The sequence below is a fragment of the Carlito syrichta genome, unplaced genomic scaffold (genome assembly GCF_000164805.1).
Source record: "Carlito syrichta isolate Samal-C Ts95f unplaced genomic scaffold, Tarsius_syrichta-2.0.1 Scaffold309857, whole genome shotgun sequence".
NCBI lineage: Eukaryota > Metazoa > Chordata > Mammalia > Primates > Tarsiidae > Carlito > Carlito syrichta.
Window position 1 is genome coordinate 118,361 of NW_007253953.1, and position 19,635 is coordinate 137,995.

Here is a 19,635-nt window from a genome sequence, read left to right on the forward strand (position 1 = left end):
TCGGCGGCCCGCAAGGCGCCCTCCCGCGCTAGGCCGGGCGGTGTGGCGCGCGGCGCCTAGCAGGCCCCGAGGAGGCCGCAGTTAGGCCCGGGGAGGAGCCCGGCTGCCCCGAGCGGCGGCGGAGGCGCGCTCCGTAAGCGGGCGGGGGTTGGGGGAGGGTCGCCCGGCTGTCCGGGAGGCGGCTGAGGGGCTCTGGGTCGGCGCCGCGGTCGACCCGGGGCACCGCGCGGGAGTGAGGCCTGGCGAGGAGGCGAAGGCTGCAGGCGTGAGGTGAAGGCCGCAGGCCGGCCGGGCCGATTTTCGCTATGTAAATATCGGCGAGGGGGGGAGGGACGGGGGACAAGATGGCGGCGGCTCGGCGCCTGCTGCAGGGGACGATTGAGGGGGTTGCCGGGAGGGGGAGCCGCCATCTTGAAGGCGGCGTCTGGAGAGAAAATTCCGCTACAGCCCGTGAGGGGGGGTGGGAGAGCGGGCGGCAGCGGCGACGGCAGTGGCGGCGCCGGTGACGGGCCACGGAGGCCCGGCGCGGCGGCGTGTGCGCGCGCGGAGGGGCGTGCTCACTCCCCACGGCGGCCATTGCCCTTGCCGCCATGATGACGAGTGCTCGGGTTCCAGGCTCTCGGCGGCAGCGCCACCTTCCTGCCTTGCTTCCCGCAGCCCCGTGACTGCTGTTTCCGCTGCATTTTAACTGAGCTGCAGCAGGCGGCCAGCGGGGCCATTTCACCCCTCAGCTTCCCTGACCCTGCTCCTTGTCTCCGCGCTTGTGGCTACCCGAGGGTTGTCGGGGCCGTTGGCAGTCCCGGCACCTGTGCTCACCAAGGCAAATGGGACCCCAGGAAATTTTATTTTTGCTTAAGTAAAGTCATACGTGGCTGTTAGGGTGCCCTCGATGCGGTTGTTTTCCAACAATCACTACCCTCACGAACATCTGAATAAAGAAGTAAAAATTTTTCAAAAAGATGGTAAAGATCGCCCTACTATTTTGTCCAATAGGGGAAAAAGTGCAAGTTGCCCAGCACGAAAGTGGAGGAATAAAATTTTCAAGGAGTCATTTGTGCTCATTTATGTGGAAACAATTTTCTTGAAAAACTGTTTAAGCGATTAGTGATCTGTTTGTGGTGTTTACTTTCTTCGAGGAATAAGGAAAAAAAGCGTTTTAAATTTCTTATTGAAGGGCAGCATAATGTGGTGCATATTGTGCATTGCATGTTACAGTATTTAGATTGTTTATTTTATTTGTGAAGTTTTAGGGTGGAGTTCCATCCTCTAGAGTACTTATGATCGCACACTATACAATTTTCCTGCTAAACTCAGCGTCCAGTGTTAACGATGCACTGTGCTAGGTGCTAAAAAAGATTTAAAAGGTTCTTGTAATGCAGACGATGGCTGCAACAAGTTCGTTGTTCGCAGGTAGAGGGGACAAGGTGAAATGCACCAAGTACTGCAGGAGAGGTACAACTAATTACTTGGGTTTCAGAGGAAGGCAGCGTTTTCATTTGGAGTGCCAGGAAGGGGTTTCTGAAGTAGGTGGCATTTTGAGGTTACTGAAGGATGTGTAGGACTTTGTTAGGTAGAGGTGAAGGTGAGAAAAGGGCATTTCAAGGGTGATGCTTCTTTAGAAAACAAGTATTTACGGTTTGGCAAAAGTGAATGATGTAGGTAGGGAAGTGGTGGGAATTCAGGCCAGGAAAAGGTAGTATAGATTGCAGAAGAGCTTGCTTGCCAGAAGGGGGAGACATCAACTAGCAAAGTGAAGACACACCTGAGCTGTGCTGTATTTTATTTTATTTTGAGACGTTATATTACCCAGGCTGGTTTCGAACTCCTGGGTTCAAGCGAGCCTCCCTGTTGCTAGGATTACAGATCTCCACCACCTTGCCTTGCCCTAGAGCTGTGTGTATTTTGTAGTCATTAGCAGTTCCATCGGGCTAGGAAATGTTTCAGAGTTGAGAAATAATGAGAGTATTAAGTTGGCCAAGTGTTTTCACTGTCAGAACGTTTTGCAGTATGTTCAGAAGTTAAGCAAATCTTGTTACTTTTTGAATGGTCCATCTTTATCAGACAGCAACTCCTTTTTTGTTGTTTTTTGGGTTTTTTTGAGTTGATGTCTCTTTCTGTTGCCCAGGCTGGAGTGCAGTGGCACAGTCACTGGCAGCCTCTACCTCCTGGGCGCAGGCGATCTTTCTGTCTTCAGACTAGCAGGGACTACATGCCCGTGCCACCACGCAGGGTTAATTATTTTTATTTTTATTTTTGTGGAGACAAGGCCTGGCTGTGTTGCCTAGGCTGGTCTCAAACTCCCAAAGTGCTGAGGTTACTGGTGTGAGCCACTCGCCTGACTGTGCTCCGTTTTTCTATACTAATTTCCCGCCCCCAAGTACTCTTTTGCTTAGGGTTATTTATAATTTCTTTAGTAAACAAATAGGGGATTCTGACATTTCATTTACCGTAGTTGAAAATTACAGGACTAGTGCTGTGGGTTACTTGATGAAAATAAGAAATGAACCTATAAGTATTTCTCAGGTAATTTTTTAAGAAGCCAGCTTTGAAAAGTTGGGTGGGAAGAGCAATTATTCAAAAGGCAGTGGCCTTCAGAAGGCCTTTTGCAATCTGTGTGCTTCCCCTGGTGAAAGTAACCACTGTTTTGTTTGAGAAGATAACTAAGACTGCTTGCTAAGCCAAGCCTTCTTGCTCATATTTTGGCTAATACTTGACTAATCTAGATGCACATATGGGAAACATGTTTCCTAGAATTTTATGATAGAAACCTTGAGGTAGCATAGGTATTCACTTTCAGTTGTTACATTTTTCTAGACTGCAACAGGTCAGAGCAGTGATGCTCCATGAAACGACTGGAGGGAATGAGATAGTCTCATGTTTATTATAAAGGGCTATTGTTTAGAAAATTTCAAGATGTAACAGTGCATTGCAGGAGGCTGGCTAGAACCATGTTGCCAAGGCAGGCTGTGGTTGTGAGGGTAAACATAAACTTAAAAGAATCAGTTGCTTTTATATCTTAACAGAAAGGACATAGAAGAACTATAAAGGAGATAGAATTGTATTGCTGCATGGTACAGCAGCAGTGTACATTTAAGATTAAGATTAAATTAGACTCAAGTTGTATAGTTAAGACAGGTAAGTATGTAGTTTAGTTTCCATTAGAAATGGTTAAATATAAAATTCTTTTTGATAGTCTGCCATACTGACTGGTGGAACACCTTATAACCCAACCATCTTGGGATAAATGAAGTGTTAGGTTTTTTTTTATTTTCTTTTTTAAAATGCTATGTTAATGATATTATAATAAGCCAGGGTCAAGGAAGTGCTTGTTTTAAATTTATGTGTGTTTTTTAGATAGATGCAAGTTTCTTTTTTCAAAAAAACATGCTCACACATGCATTCAACAATTTTTTTCTTCATTGTTTTTTGTAAATTCTTATTCTCTAGCCGCCTTTAGACTGATACTGTCACTGATAATCTTTGTGTACACTGGCAGTCGCAAACTCTTTTTTACTCTTTAAACTCCTCAGCCAAGTCCTTGAAATCCATCACCCTCAGCAAAGATTACCTAATCTTTTACTTCACTGAGAAGGGTAGGTGACCATCTGATATAAACAGCAGAGTTTCCCTCCTTTCCCCTTCATGCCTTTCCTCTGTCTCTTCCCAGACCTTCCTCCTATTTTGCTGCAGGAAGGATGCTTTCCTTCAGGCTGCGCAAGTGCTTTTCACCCTGGCCTGCCTCCTTAGGGACAGAGCTATGTCATTGATGCTATCTCTTGCATCATTACCCTCTCCTTATAAATATTCCCAGGCTTGCTCATCTAACAAAAACCTCACCTGTTTTCTCTTTCCTTTCATCAGTAGTTTTATATCTTTTCACCTCACTTATTCCTAAATCCAGTGTTTCCCAAATTGGGAAACTTGCACAGCACGTTAACAAGTGTGTCATATAAAAGTGTTCTGTGCGGCCAGGAGCATTGGCTCATGCCTGTAATCCCACCACTATGGGAGGTGGAGGCTGGAGGATTGCTTGGGCCCAGTAGTTCGAGACCAGCCTGGGCAACGTAGCAAGACCATGTCTCTACCCCCCCTAAATAAATAAATAAATAAATAAATAAACAAATAAATAAATAAATAAATAAGGTGGATGTGGTGGTACACACCTGTGGTCCCAGCTGTTTGTTGGAAGGCTGACCCAGGAGGATTGCTTGAGCCCAGGAGTTGGAAGCTGAGGTGAGCTGTGATCTTGCCGCTGCACTCCTTCCTGGGCAACAGAGTGAGACCCTGACTCAAAACAAAACAAAACAAAACAAAACAAAACAAAAAACAGTGTTCTATATTTCAGAAATCTCTGTGCCTTCCCTGTCTTTGGTGGAATTTCCCTCAAGGCCAGTCCTCTATTCTTTTTTCTCTGAAATCTTCTCCCTTAGGTTCACAGGCCCTTACCATCCCCACCCTCTCTTCTAGCTTCTCACCTACATTTCTAGTTGTCTACTGACCATGTCTTAACTGTCTCACCATGGCTGCAACCAGATTATCTGGCACACAGTAGATACCCAATACTATTTGTTGAATTCTTTTTTTTTTTCTTCCTTCCAGAGCCCCTCGAACAACTCCTGTTTCTTGCTTTTTTTCTATTAATGGTACCATCATTTTTCCAGGCTAGTTCTTTTCTGTCCCATAGAACAATGTGGGCATATTTAATTTAGCATTTAATCTATTATATTTTAACTGTGTGTTTATATGTATTTTTGTCTTTTAAACTGTGAATATAGAGACAAGTTCTACTTTGTCTTTGTCCCCAAGCAGTACCTGGCACATGGTCTGTTATCTTTAAAAACAATTGTTTCAGTTATTGGGTGCAGGCTGTTTTATGTAGTTGAATAGTTTTTAGTTATTCAAAATAAAGTATTCAGTTAGTTTGATTTTTGACCAAGGGATGTATATATATTAAGGTACACCTGTCTTATTAGGGTACTAGGTTAGACAAGGAATAGAGTAACCCCCTTCTGTCACCCCTTATCTGATTGGAATATGGCCAGCCTGTCATATTATTCCTGTCAAATTATTTTTCCAGACAGCATTTTATAAAATTCAGGTATTTTATAAATGTTATTTCACTCAAAAGGAAATATATTTTAAGGAGACTGTGTGGTCTTGAAATATACAACTATTAGGTTATTTAAAAATACATATTTAAATGTTTTTTAAATGATGAAATATTTCAAAATTACTGAAAAATCAAATGTCACTCAGATTTAACATATCTTAAAATTTTGTTATATATTTGCTGTGTAATGTCTTCATCTAATTCAGTGGATTTCAAAGTGTGCTCCAGGGATTCCTGGGGATCCCTAAGATTCTTTCAAGGGGTCCATGAAGTCAAAACTATTTTCATAATACTGTTCTTTACCCTTTTCACCTGCATTCTCCTGTACACTGTATGAGTACCATCCAGAGGCTGCATGACACATGATGTCATAATAGATTGAATGTGGAAACAGTTATGGGAATCCAGCTGTCCTCTATTAAGCCAGACATTAGAGAGATTTGGAAAAATGTAAAACAATGCCACTTGTTTCACTAATTTTTTTTTGTTTTGAAAAGTAGTTATTCTAAAATAAATAGTTATGTTTATGTATAGTGGATTTATTATTATTATTATTTTATTTTTGAGTTGGAGTCTCACTCTGTCGCCCAGCCTGGAGTGCAGTGGCCGCTCCTGGCCACCGCAGCCTCGACCTGTTGGGCTCTGGTGATCCTTCCGCCTCAGCCTTCCGAGTAGCCGGAATTACAGGCGCACGCTACCACGCCCGGCTAATTTTTTGATTTTTTTGTAGAGATGAGGTCTCACCTGCCCAGGCGGGTCTCGAACCTGCGGACTCAGGCAATCCACTCACCTCAGCCTCCCAAAGGTGCGGGACTACAGGCTGAGCCACTGAGCCCGGCTGGGTTTATCATTTTTATAAGTGAATAAATGCTGTCAAATGTCTGATTTAATTCCTAATATGATAAATATCTATAGATATGACCCACATAAGAACTCTTTGTGATCCTTAAATTTTAAGAGTGCCAAGGGGTCCTGAGTCCAAGTCTGAAAACTACCAATCTAGTTCATTCATTTTACTTATATTTCAATGCATAAATATATTGTGGTTTATTTATCCATTCTTATGGAGGGACCGTTAGGCTGTTTGCAGTTTTCTGCAGTTTCAAACAATGCTATGAAGATTCATTGAAGAAGTCTGTGTGTTGTCAACTTTACTGGGAATTGCCAAAATGCCAAATTATGTTCCATTTGACACTCCACCAGCTGTGTAGGATCCTATTTCTCCAGCTCAATGCCAAAAGTTTAGATTTTGCAGTTTTTTCCAAATCTGTGGGGTATAAATGCTGTATATCTCATTACTGTTTTCATTTTGCATTTCTTAGATTAATAATGAGCCTAACTTTTGTTTCCCATATATTTATTAGCCATTTTAGTTTTCTATGAATTGCTTGTGTGTATTCTTGGATTGTTGCCTTTCTCTTCTTGATTTATGAAAATTTTTATATTGTAGATACTAATGATTTGTGATTGTATACACTGAAAATATCTCTTCCTAATCAGTGGCTTATTTTTTACTTTGTTTATGGAAAGTTTTTTACATAGGACTTTTTAATGTGACAGTAACCAGTTTTCTCATTTATGGCTTGTGTTTTCTTGTGTCTTCAAGAAATTCTTCCTTTACCCTACAGTCATAATGATACTGTGATTTTTCATATTTAGGTCATTAATTTATCTAGAGTTTTTTCCTCTATTGTGTTATGTGGGGTTGAATATTTTCTTTTTCATATGGCTTTATCAAATAGTTCAGCCTTTCTCCCCACTGATTTATAATACAATTCCTGAGGTATATCATATTTCCACATATACACATCTGTTTTTAGTTTCTCTTTTCTGGCTTCATGGGTCTGTTTGCCTATTTCTGTATCTATACCACTCTGATTTAACAGTGGTAGCTTCATAGTTAAATCTTAATATATATTCTTTTTCTTTGGGATTAATTTTAACCTATTTTCCTCCCTTTACTTATTTTAGGGTCAGTTTGTCAATTTATATGAAAACTGTTGGATTTTTTTTTCTCTATTTGCATCACATTTATAGAACAAGTGTATAGATTCTTATAGATAAGTGCCAAGTAGTGGAGCTGGGATTTGAATCTGGGTATGTGCTTCTACTTTTCATAAAGCTCTTGCGCAATTTTTATTACATTTTTTGGCTGGATATTGTGTAATTTTTGTTGTCATTGTGAATAGGATTTTCTTTTAGTTATAGTTTGTATTTAGTTGTTGCTGATGTATAGTGAACACAATTTTTTTTTTTTTTTTTTTTTTGAGTCCGAGTCTCACTCTTGCCCAGGCTGGAGTACAGTGGCAAGATCATGGCTCACTGCAACCTCCACCTCCTGGGCTCAGGTGTTCCTTCTGCCTCAGACTCTACACCTGGCTAATTTTTGGTTTTTGGATTTTTTGTATGGAAGAAATCTTGCTGTGTTACCCAGGCTGGTCTCAAACTCCTGGCCTCAAGTCATCCTCCTGCCTTCCAAAGTGCTGGGATTACAGGTGTGAGCCTACACACCCAGCCTGGGAACACTGTTGACTTATGTGTATTGATCATACAACCTTGCTAAACTCTCATGACCATATTTCGTAGATTCTGAGGTACACTTTCTCCCTACATTTTGACATCTCTGAAATCAGAATAGAACTCCAATTGATGGTATCCCATAATCACTGTTGCCCAGGCATATCATGAAGTAGTTATTATTGCCTGCACATGAGCAAACTTGGTCAGGGCTCTTCATTTTGTCATCACTTTAAATGAGTATGTGCATTGTTGCATTGTTATTTCATGCCCAACAATACAACTGAAGGCAGAAGAAACTGTGAAGTGGGTGTCTGCCTTGAAAGAAAATCCCATAGATGATAATGGACCATTTTAAGAACTGCTGCCTCACCAACATTCTTGGCAGAGGACAGTATCTTTTTTTTAAAGAGTTGAGGTCTTGCTTTGTACCCAGGCTGGAGTGCAGTGGTGCAATCAAAGCTCACTGTAGCTTAGAACTCCTGGGCTCAAGCAATCCTCTCACCTCAGCCTCCCGATTAGCTGGGATTATGGGCGCACACCACAATGCCTGTCTAAATTTTTTATTTTTTATAGAGACGGGGTCTCTATGTTGCCCAGGCTGGTCTTGAACTGCTACAGTCCTCCCACCTTGACCTCCCAAAGTGCTAGGATTACAAGTGTGAGCCACCAGTCACCTATTTTTCTTTATATATGTACAAGAGATGATATACATCTAAATCGGAAATAATTGTCTTGATAAGTCTAAGTGAAAATCCTAGATAATAAGAAAATAGGACATCATTTTAGTTGGCAGTGTTTTTACTTAGTTGTGTGTAAAATAAGAGTGCATCTTACAATTGGTGGTATCTTTAGAGTTAGTGAAATGAGGGAGTAATAACAGTTTATAATTCTTTTGTATTTTCCAAGTAATTTTTATGTCTGAACAATGCAGTTTTATTTCTTCTTTTCCATTCCTTTTTGCCTCCTGTTTCTTGTTCTGGTCTTACTGTATTGACTAATGCCTGTAGTGAAGTGTTGAGTAGAAGCATTGTAATAAAGGTCATCGTAGTTTAGGTTTTTTAATGGAGTGCTTCTAATGTTTTATCGTTAAATGTGATATTATAGTGGGCTTTTTTGGGAAGAGGTTCCGATATTATTCTTTAGTTTAAGTTCCCTTATCATTTTTGAGTTTTTATTATGAGCAGGAGTTGAATTTTTCTAATGTTTTGCTGTATCTATTGGTGTGATTAAATGCATTCATAGATTTTCTATTAAAACTATCTTTGGATTCCCTGGATATTGATGTCTCTTTCCTGTTGCTAATGTACTGTTTCTTTTTCATGAAATCTTTGTCTTGTTTTGATAACAAGATTATGTTACCCTCATAAGATGAATTGGGGCATATTCCCTCTTTTTAAAAATAGTTTCTAGCCGGGCTCGGTGGCTCAGCCTGTAATCCCGCGCCTTTGGGAGGCTGAGGTGAGTGGATTGCCTGAGCCCGCGGGTTCGAGACCCGCCTGGGCAGCGAGACCTCATCTCTACAATAAGTCAAAAAATCAGCCGGGCGTGGTAGCGCATGCCTGTAATTCTGGCTACTCGGAAGACTGAGGCGGAAGGATCGCCGGAGCCCAGCAGGTCGAGGCTGCGGTGGCTGGGAGCGGCCACTGCACTCCAGGCTGGGCGACAGACTGAGACTCTGACTCAAAAAAAAAAAAAAGTTTCTATTTAATAGAGATAATCTGTTTCTTGAAATGTAGAATCCATCTGTGAAACCGTTTGTATTTGGTGTCTTTTGTGAGTAAATTTTTGATTATTAATAGTTTCTTTTATGATGATCCATCTTTTCTGGCTTTTCTTGAGTTTTTTTTGAGGCATTTATGCAAAATGAACAATTTTCTAGAAAAATACAAATTTTCAAATACATTAGTATAAAATAGAGGTTTTCCTGTTGACTTAAATAAATCTCATTTCATTTATTTGTTCCTTTTTCTGTTGTATTGTCAGTATCTTGCTTATATTATTGGACTTTTTAAGTAGTTCTTTTTATTGATACTTTCTATCTCTACTCCTGTGGCTAATATTTCTTTCCGTTTGCTTTATTTGCATTTATTCTGACATTTTAAAATTTAAGTTGGAGGCTTAGCTCATTAGTATTTAATCATTTTATAATATTTATGTTTAAGACTATAACATTTTCTCTAAACTATAACTGGATGCTTTTTTTTAAATTGACACATAATCTACATATTTATGGGGTACAAAGTGACTGACACATGTATATCATGATCAAATCAGTATAATTAGCATATCTGTCACCTCAAAATCCTCACTTTTAGACACTTGAAAATATACCATAAATTATTGTTAGCTATAGTCCCCTGCAGTGCTATAGAACACTAAAACTTACTCCTCCTATTTAACTGTAATTTTGTATCTGTTAACCAGCCTCTCCAATCTCTGGATGCTTTGATTTTGACATTAATTGATATCTTATTTTTTAGTTCTAAATATATTGTGATTTCCATAATTTCCCCTTTGCCCATTAAATTATTTAGAGCTTTGTTTTCAAATTTATAGGATTTTTTTGTTTTGCTGTTATTATCTCTGACATTTATTTCTAATATTATTGCATTATAGTCGAGGAACATTGACTGATATGCAAAAATCAGTTGTATTTCTCTGTACCAGCAACACACAGTTTAAAAATCAAATTTAAAAACTAGTACAATTTATAATAAGGTCAAAGAACATCTAATACCTTGAAATAAATTCAACAAAGCATACTAAGACCTTTAGTTAAAAACCTTATTAAGAGAAATGAAAGAAGATCCAAATTAGTGGCAAGAGATAACAATGTTCGTTGGATTGGAAATGTCAGTTTTGTAAAGATGTTGGTTCTCTCTAAATTGATAGGTAGAGATTCGGTGCAGTTGCAGTCAAAATCCCAACAGGGCTGCTGCTGCTGCTGCGTCCTTTTATTTTTGGATAGACTGGTTCTCAAATTTATATGGAAATGCACAAGAATGGGAAAGGCAATCTTGGAAAAAATGGGAAGACTTACATTACCATATATCAAATGTTATTATAAAACTATAGTGATTAAAATAATGGACAAAAAGATTGACCAGTAGCACAGTCTGAAAGGAGACTTAAATATATATAAATATATAAGGTAAGTTGATTTACAATAAAGTTGTAATGGGATTTTGATTGAATGTAGAGGTTAATTAAGGGAGGATTAATACTACAGGTACGGATACAACATATTCAAGAGCAAAATTGGTCTCTCTATACATTTGTCTTTAAAAAAAAACACTTTTTTTTTTGAGTTGTGGTCTCACTCTGTTGCCCAGGCTGGAGTGCCCAGCTGCAGCCTTGAGCTCCTGGGCTCAAGCGATCCTCTTTCCCCAGCCTCCTGAGTAGCTGGGACTACAGGCCCATGCCACCATGCCCGGCAGATTTTTTGTTTTTTTGTGGAGACGAGGTCTCACTATGTTGCCCAGCTGGTCTTGAACTTCTGGACTCAAGCAGTCCTTTGACCTCGACCTCTCAAAATGCTGGGATTTCAGGTGCAAGCCATTGTACACAGCTGTCTTTTAAAAAGTCCCACACAGTAAAGTTTTCAGTTATTCGCATCAGTGAGATTTTCCATTCTTAAGTGCATTCACACTGATACTAGGTTTTCAGTTGATTCTCTTGGATTTGCTAGGTATATGTAAATAAATTGCATTTCTTTCAAATAATAATTGTATCTTGTATTTCATTATTTTACCTAATTGCATTTGCTGGCAGTTCTTATTCAATCTTAAGTAATAATAGTATTAATGGGTAGTCTTAATTTTGACTTCAGAGGGACTACTTCTAGTGTTTTAATAGGTTTAATAGATGTCTTTTTGTTGATAAAGTGATAATGATGTCATTCTCATCTCACAAAACACATGTTCTGATATGAACTAGTTTGATTGCACATACCTCTATATTTTCTAAACATCTTTATTATCGAGCTAAAGCTGTTATTAAATCTACCTTCTAAAATGTACAGTTCAGTGCTTTTTAGTAGATTCATAGTTATGCAGTCATCATCACTAGCTAGAACATTTTCATCACCCTGAAAAGAAACCCTATACCCATTAGCAGTCATTTCTCTCTCTTTCCTCCCCTCAGTCCCTAGCAACCACTAATCACTTTCTGTCTGTGTGGATTTGCTTATTCTTGACATTTCTTCTAAGTGCAGTCCTATAATATGTGGTCTTTAGTGTCTGACTTCTTTCACTTAGCACATTGTTTTCAGAGGTCATCCATGTTGTAGCATGAACCAGCACTTTATCCTTATTTGTTTTATTTTTTAACTGTTAAGAAAATATTCCAATTTGACTGAATAGTTTGTTTTAAATTAAAATCTCTTCTATTGAGAAAAGCAGATGTTTCCTTTTTTGACTTATTAATTTGGGCTAATATTTGACTCCATCCTTAAATCCTAGACTATACATACTATATCAAGGTCTGTGTTGTGTGCACATGGATGTGTGTTTTTTTTTTCATGATCACGTTTGCAAATACTTGATTTGGGATTCATGATTAACCAATCAAGATTGTAGTTTGGTTATTTTTGTTAGACTTTGTTTTAAATGGTATTCGTTTTATAAAAGAAATTTGAGAAAGTTTTCTTCCTTTTTATTCAGATAGCTTTGGGAAAAGACTAGAGCTTTTTGAAAGGAGTAACATGAGACATCTTTTATCCCTTTTAAAAAAAATTCATGGTGATTGGGTTTTCTATCTCTTACTGAATCAATGCTGATAATTTACATTTTCCCTTAATGTGTTAGCATGGAATTACAGACTGTTTTCTTATAAGTTTTTCTAAATTTTTCTGTCTGTGCTTTTTTTCTTTCTCATCTCAAATTATGTATGTTTGTGTTTTCCCTCTTCCCCGCTTTAGATTGTTATCTAGTAGTAGTTTATTGTCTCCCCAAAAGCCAGGTTTAGAGGGTTTTTTTGTTTTGTTTAGTTTTTTTTTTTTTTGGTAAAAAGTAACTGGCTTCCTAACTTTGCTCCAGAGAGTGATCATGAGATTAATGCTTGCTGATACTCAACCTGGAGCATGCCCACTGTTGGTCTTGTGAGAGGCAGGTGTATTGCAAAGCAGCTCCTGCATTGCCCAGCCTTTTTTTTTTTTTTTTTTTAATGACTAAAGGATTTATTAAGTTATATGTGCAAAACAATATTACTAATTGCATTAGGAAAAGATCAGTGTAAAAGCATTCACAGTCCTGCAGCTAACAATTTAAAAAATTTGTTCTTGTAAGGCCCAGTGTTATATTCTTGCCAGTGTTTAGGATGTACAGAGACTATTGTTAGTGTTAGCACTGAGTTTACGGAACCTCAAAGACCCAGGGTAATGTATTTCGGAAAAGCAATAATAGGAAGTATGTGTTCATGTAGGTAAGATAAAGGATATGGTCAGTATTAGTCAAGTTACAGTGTTAGTGATCTAGCAAAACAGTGATGTTAAGAAAGTTCCTAGTTTAAGAATATTTAAAATGTTAAAAACCACAATGCTAGTTTTTACAACTAGGTACCAGAAGACTAAGGAAAGCACGTACTAGCTTGAATAAATAGTAACATGAAAGCGAGAATGCACTAGTCTAAAACAAACTCTAGCCCAAATTCTAATGCATTATCAGAAATATTTTCTAATACAAAGAGACAAACTTCTCATTGAGAAGTGGTTTGATAAGAAAAGTACTTACTAAGTTAACTGCAGGAATGACCAGTTCAGAGATGAATTAAGTGGCCAATTTTGGGAAAGATGGCAGGTAGGAGAAAAAGGAAAAGTATAAGAAAACAGTTTCTGATAATACTGACCTTTCTTCATCATGTACTGTAATTGACAGAAATTAACCTTTTAAAACTTTTACCCATTACAGTTTCATTTAATTTATTTCATGCACAGTGTAGTCTGAATTAATCTCCACTTCATAGTATGTCAGAATGTTGTCTTCATCCTTTGATCACATAAAGTGTTTCACATACCACTCCAGTACTCCTGCAGCTAAAGGGAGAATACTTCAGTAGAGTAAATACGTGAATAGGATTTCTGTTCAAGGTTTCAGCAAAAGCCAATAGGCTATTAAAAAAACCCAATTTCAGTATGAAATTAAAGAGTGATCCAAATCATTGGGTTGTTATACTCATTCCATTATGATATACAGCAGAATGTTATAGAATGAACATGGATATTTGTAAATTATTGAATGCATTAAATGGCTATATTTTATTAAGGGGGCTGTACAGCTTTACATACCTGAAAACTAGTTAGAAAGTGTATGCATTTCTTAACATCAAGCTGGTCTTAAAAGACAAAAGCATTTAAAACTGTAGAGTTGTAGCTCAGCTAAGTTCAGAGGGTATTTCGTCAACTCTTAACCTGATGAATGAGTGTAACAACCCAATGATTTGGATCACTCTTTAATTTCATCAGAGGAATGGGGGCTTTGAAAAAATAATGCTTTAAGAAGGTTTGTCATTTTAAGGCCATGTTTTAATAGACTGTGAAAGTTTGGACTCTTAGATTTTAAATAAGCAAAACCTTGAAATTCCTGATTGACTCAAAATGGTTTTGTGGAAAAACTAATCTAACAAAAACTTGGCATTGGGTTTTTGAGCAAAGCCTATAAGAGTTCCAAGTGGGACAGAGTAAGGAAGGACCAGGTTCTGATATTTACAACAGCAGACATTTTCTCTTTCTCTTCTTGTCACGGGCCAGGCAAAGTTGTTTGAAAATAAAATATTCTGTTAGGGAATGGAATTTGAATTACACCTATTAGATTAATATTAATTATATGCATCTTACATTTTGAATATTTGCTCTGTCAGAAGTGTTGATAGAGTTATAACCTTCCATTGTTGATTTTTTAAATATCTGTCTAATAGGTTTTTTTGTATTTACATATTTCCATGCTGTTTTATTTGGCACATAAAAATTCATAATGACTTCAAATTCAACATAGACTAGAGAACACACACATTTACTTTTCCTTCCTCCCAGAATCACAGAGAAAGAAATATAAACATTATTCCAGAGATATAAGAAAAACCTAAGAGGTATGAATCAAAATATGATGAATTTCTGGTTGAATAAAGCAATTGGGAGTCAATTAACGGCAAAACTCAAGAGAGCTTAGTGAACCTGTGACCTTATTCAGAAAATAGGAAGGACCATCCAAAACTCGGTATCCTGCAATACCACCAACATCAAAAGCAGGGAGGTCCTGGGAGAATGAACAAGCCATGGACACAACCAGGTAATTAAATCTGTGCAAAGCTAAGCCATTTACCCATCTGTATAGGCGTTCTAGTGATTTTCCTGCTGGAATAATGTCCAAATTTCAGCACTCTGAATTGTACGTTTGTCCATAGGAAGTTCCAAAGTGAGTTCTGTGGTGAGAATGGTAGGTAGCTTGCAGCTGTCTTGAGGGATATTGAACCTCCAGCATCTGGAAGATGGGATATTCATCCACCATTAAGGGAGAGCCTGGTTGGTTACATGGTCTCTTTCTCTTCTATGAACTTATTCTAGACAGGATTCCTGTGATCAGAATTTGTTTATTGTTAGGCAAGCAGGGATTTGCACTTGGGCTGAGGACATTCACCCCAGCTATAAGAATATAACTTAGTCTAGACCCTCATCTACAAATATGAATGGAAAACCAGTTTGAAAGAGAGGCACCAAATTCAACTAACACTAATGAAACACTAGAGGAGACAGTTTAACATGAGATACAGAATAAACTTTAAATCCTTAGAGATATTTGGGAAGGTATTGTGTCCACCAAAAAGAGAAAAAATTGCAATGAAAAAGAAACTAAGTTTATTTTGGAATTAAAAATATTATCTTTTAAATTAAGGAAATTCAGTAGATGGGGTGAAGTTCAAATTAACTAGCTTAGAAGGAAGAATTCAGGGATTCTCTGAGGATATAGTAGAAAGAAAATATAAGAAAAGTTAAAACAATGTAGAGGCTAGATTTAGGAGTCTTTATGTCCTAATGGAAATCCTAATAAGAGTGAATAGAGAGAATGGAGCTAGGTATGGTGGCTCACGTCTGTAATCCCAGTACTTTGGGAGGCTGAAGCCAGAGGATTGCTTGAGCCCAGGCGTTCAAGACCAGCCTGGAAAACATAGCAAGATCCTGTCTCTACAAAAAATAAAAAAAAATTAATGCTAGGTGTGGTGGCACGTGCCTATAGTCCTAGCTACTCAGGAGGTTGAGGCGGAAGGATCACGTGAGCCCAGGAGGTGGAAGCTGCAGTGAGCCAAAATTGGGCCACTGTCCAGCCTGGGTGACAGAATGAGACCCTGATTCAAAAAAAAAAAAAATATATATATATATATATATATGTATATATATGCATATATGAAAATGGAAGACAGTATAGAAGCACAAGAAATTTTCCTGAGTTCAAGAAGTGCTCAAGTCTTTTGATTGAAAGAACCCACTGAGTTTGCATGTGAGAGAAGGAGAGCTTGTTAAGAGTGGTAGCAGTGAGAATAAACAAGAAGTGATTAAGAGTTACTGACTTTGAGATGAATTTAAGGGCTGATGTGGCAAGAGAAGTGAAATGACTCTGGATTTGAAAATGAGATGTCTGGAGAAATGATGGCTAACATTGAACAACATGGAGGAAAATGGGAAAGGATTGTAGCTTAAGAGGGAAGATTTTAATTAAGTTTTAAATGTAAATTGTCACCAGTTCCAATTTCCCCCAAGAAAAATTATCATAAACAGATTTGCTTTTGTTTGCCTTTCTTGCAGCTTGAGCAATCCCATCTACCATGTATAATAAAATTTGGTTCTCTGAGCATGATTTAGGATGAGGAATTAGAGTTGAGTCATAGAATTAAAAGGCATTGAGTTTTTGGTAGACCAAAAGCAGAAAAGTGATTTTTATATGTGTATTAGCTACAGGAAGCAAGTGAATATACACAATTCCTGTTAACTTGTCCGAGAGAGCTCATGGAAGTGTCTAGGCATCAAGAACTAGAAAACAATTAAATTATATTTGTGATCCCTAATTTAAGATAGGTAAAATGCCATTGCTATACCTGTTAACTTCTATTGCTTTATTTTAAGGAATGGAAGGAAGCTTATGTGAATTTTCTGGGTTTTCCCCAGTCTATTATTTCCCTTAAAACTGCCTTTCTGCACTGTGAACTATTTCAGAAACGTCTTCAGGACTGACTCTGGCAACTTGGGAAGGGAATATTTTACTGAGTTTGAGGTGTGTTCTTGTTTACCCAAATTCTAGATTCTTGATTTCTCTGAACCATTCAACTGATCTGTGGGCTTGGTTTCTACTGCAAAGTCATGGACTCTTTCAGTTACATTATCAGTGCACCTTCTTCTATCCTTACTTTATCATAGCTGAGAACTCTTCTGAGTAGGTTCCATTCTAAGAACATGGTTTGATCTTGATTGTCAGAGGGAATTAGCATGTCTAACTCCAGAGGGATTGCAAAGTTGAGGTATAGTCATCTCTGCTTGGAAGTACAAAATGCTTGAGTTTTTATAATGATAAAACAGAAAGGAAAATGACCAATCAAAACATTTGTTTGTTGAACAATTCTGCTTACTTAAGTCAAGATAAAGTGAGTGGGCACTCCTATATTGGCCAGAATGGCTGTTAGGAAATGCATATGATATAAAAGGATGAGAAGAATAGCAAATAAATCTGTTAGGTAGCTTGGGGTTAATAACATAGCACGCGTGAATACTGGGGGACTGCTGAAGTGTTCTGAGCAGGGGAGTGCCATGATCAAAGCATTGCTTCAGGAGGATTAATCTGCCCGCAGATTACAGGAATGCCTCAGTGCTTGGCACCAGCCCTTACTTGTAGTAGGGTTTCTAGTCATTTGTTTTGGGAGTGGCAGAAAGAAGTCCAGTCCACAGGCTATTTTCATCTGCCAGGGATCAGGACATATGAGAAGCTGAGAGGGCATGGTGACTGGGAATAGAAGGAAAGGGATGGATTCCTAGAAGCTGAGAAGTAATTGACAAGATCTGGCAACCTGACTGAATGTAAGCAGAGAAGAAAGGTCATAGTTGTCATGTCAGGAGAAAGCTGGGTTTTATCCAGATAGATGACAGTATTCAACAGACAGTTTGGTGGAAGTGTTAGGTCGATTTTGGGAATCATTGTTGTGTAAATAGTAGCTGAGATCATGGGAGCAAAGAGGAAGCAGAAGAGGACTGAGTGCACAACCTGGGCAAAGCTGCAGGGAGAGGGTGAGGGGAGGCAGAGGAGTCGGCAGTTAGGAAGGTGGGAAGAGAACTAGGGTGTCATTTAAAGAAACGGAGGAAGGAGAGAAATTCAGAATTAAGGAAATTGGTGTCTGTCAAACTCTAATAAAAAAGCCAAGGAGGATAAATGCCAAGAAAAAAATTGTTCTGTAGGTTGAGAATTCTTAGAGCTGATGGGCTTGGGTTGGGAAATTTGAGGGGTGGGGGGCTTAAATAACTTAATGATTTCCCTTTGTCTTCTTAACTGACCTAATTAATGTAGTGCTGTTTCATTTTGCGTACAAATTTAATTTACATTTATCATTTTTTAAAAGGGAAAAAGAATTGTATAGCCAGAGGTGGTTTTGGCAGGGAGAGAGCAGTGATAACTTATTCAGAGCATGTACCCTTTCCACTTTCATGGTTGAAAATTTTTTTATTAATCTAGTCATCATTTGCTTTAATTTGAAGCAGTTTGAGTAAATACCATGAAACATGCTATTCATTGAAAATGAATAGACTATGTCTCAGAGTTGACATGTTTAAAATCCATTTGTTTATTTTATAAATGTTAATTGAGTTTGTCATGGATATTTCTCTAAGGACTATATATATGTAATTTAGTATCTAAAAATAGACTTACAAATAACCATAATGATATGACAAAGCAGTACAAGAGAAGAAGGATAAAGTGTTATGGAAATGCAGAGGAGGGAGAAATTATTTCCAGCTTTCTTTTTTTGAGGGGGAGAAAGATATGGAGGAAAGATTAAAGTAGAGATAATAGGGAAAAGCTGTTCCAGGTAGAAGAAACCTTGAACCAGATACAGAGTTGGGGTCTTAACGGGGGTGTTGGGCATTGTAATTGTGTTTGACTAAAATGTGTTTGTGACATGCGCATTAGGGGAGATAATGATGGAAAGGTAGTTTGGGCCTGGAACTTAGAAGATGGCAGATGTTTGAACTTGATTTGGAGGCAGCAGGGACACATTAAACATTTTGAACAGAGGAATGATGTCACTTATCTGATGCTTTTGTTGTTATTTGAGATTTTAATAAGCATATAGTACTTATCAGCAAAAAAATGATAAAGGTAAATTATTGGTTAAAGTTCTTTTTGTTGTAAGCTTTTGACTTAAGTAGAAAAAGGAGGCCAGGCCCGGTGACTCAGTCTGTAATCCCAGCACTTTGGGAGGCCGAGGTGAGTGGATTGCCTGAGCCCATGGGTTCGAGACCCGCCCAGGCAACTTGGCAAGACCTCGTCTCTACAATAAATCAAAAATTAGCCGGGCGTGGTAGTGCGCGCCTGTAGTTCCAGCTACTTGGAAGACTGAGGTGGAAGGATCGCCGGAGCCCAGCAGGTCAAGGCTGTGGTGGCCGGGAGCGTGCCACTGCACTCCAGTCTGGGTGACAGAGTGAGACACCAGCTCAAAAAAAAAAAAAAAAGAAAGAGGAGAATTAAGGTCATTGGGATGTCTTGCAAAAACCCAAGTTAGGAATATACCTGGATCTCAAAAAGATTTAGAACCAGGAGCTAAAAAGTTGCTGGTAAGTCTCCCTTCCCTGCTTTCTCTACTCTGCTTCTCAGGGCATTCTCATTTATTATTTGTAAGCCAAAGTTGGAAAATGACTTTTTGAGCTTCTGTGTTTTAGCCTCCAGGAGAGATACTCGAGGGATAGAGAGGGAGAAGGAGATTGATTCTTGCTCATGGTTTCACATTCTGAGTGATAGGACTGATTTTATTGT

The 19,635-nt window shown here is 38.5% G+C and overlaps 1 protein-coding gene across 1 annotated transcript in view; it reads left to right on the plus strand.

Annotated features, from left to right (window-relative positions):
* Positions 1-3,027: 3,027 nt before the first annotated feature.
* The window catches only part of ZFX (zinc finger protein, X-linked), a 48,816-nt gene continuing 32,208 nt past the window's right edge, over positions 3,028-19,635 (plus strand). Inside the window, exon 1 of the mRNA XM_008068056.2 lies at positions 3,028-3,135. The gene's annotated coding sequence lies outside the window, so the exon portion shown is untranslated. The remainder of the gene's footprint in view (positions 3,136-19,635) is intronic.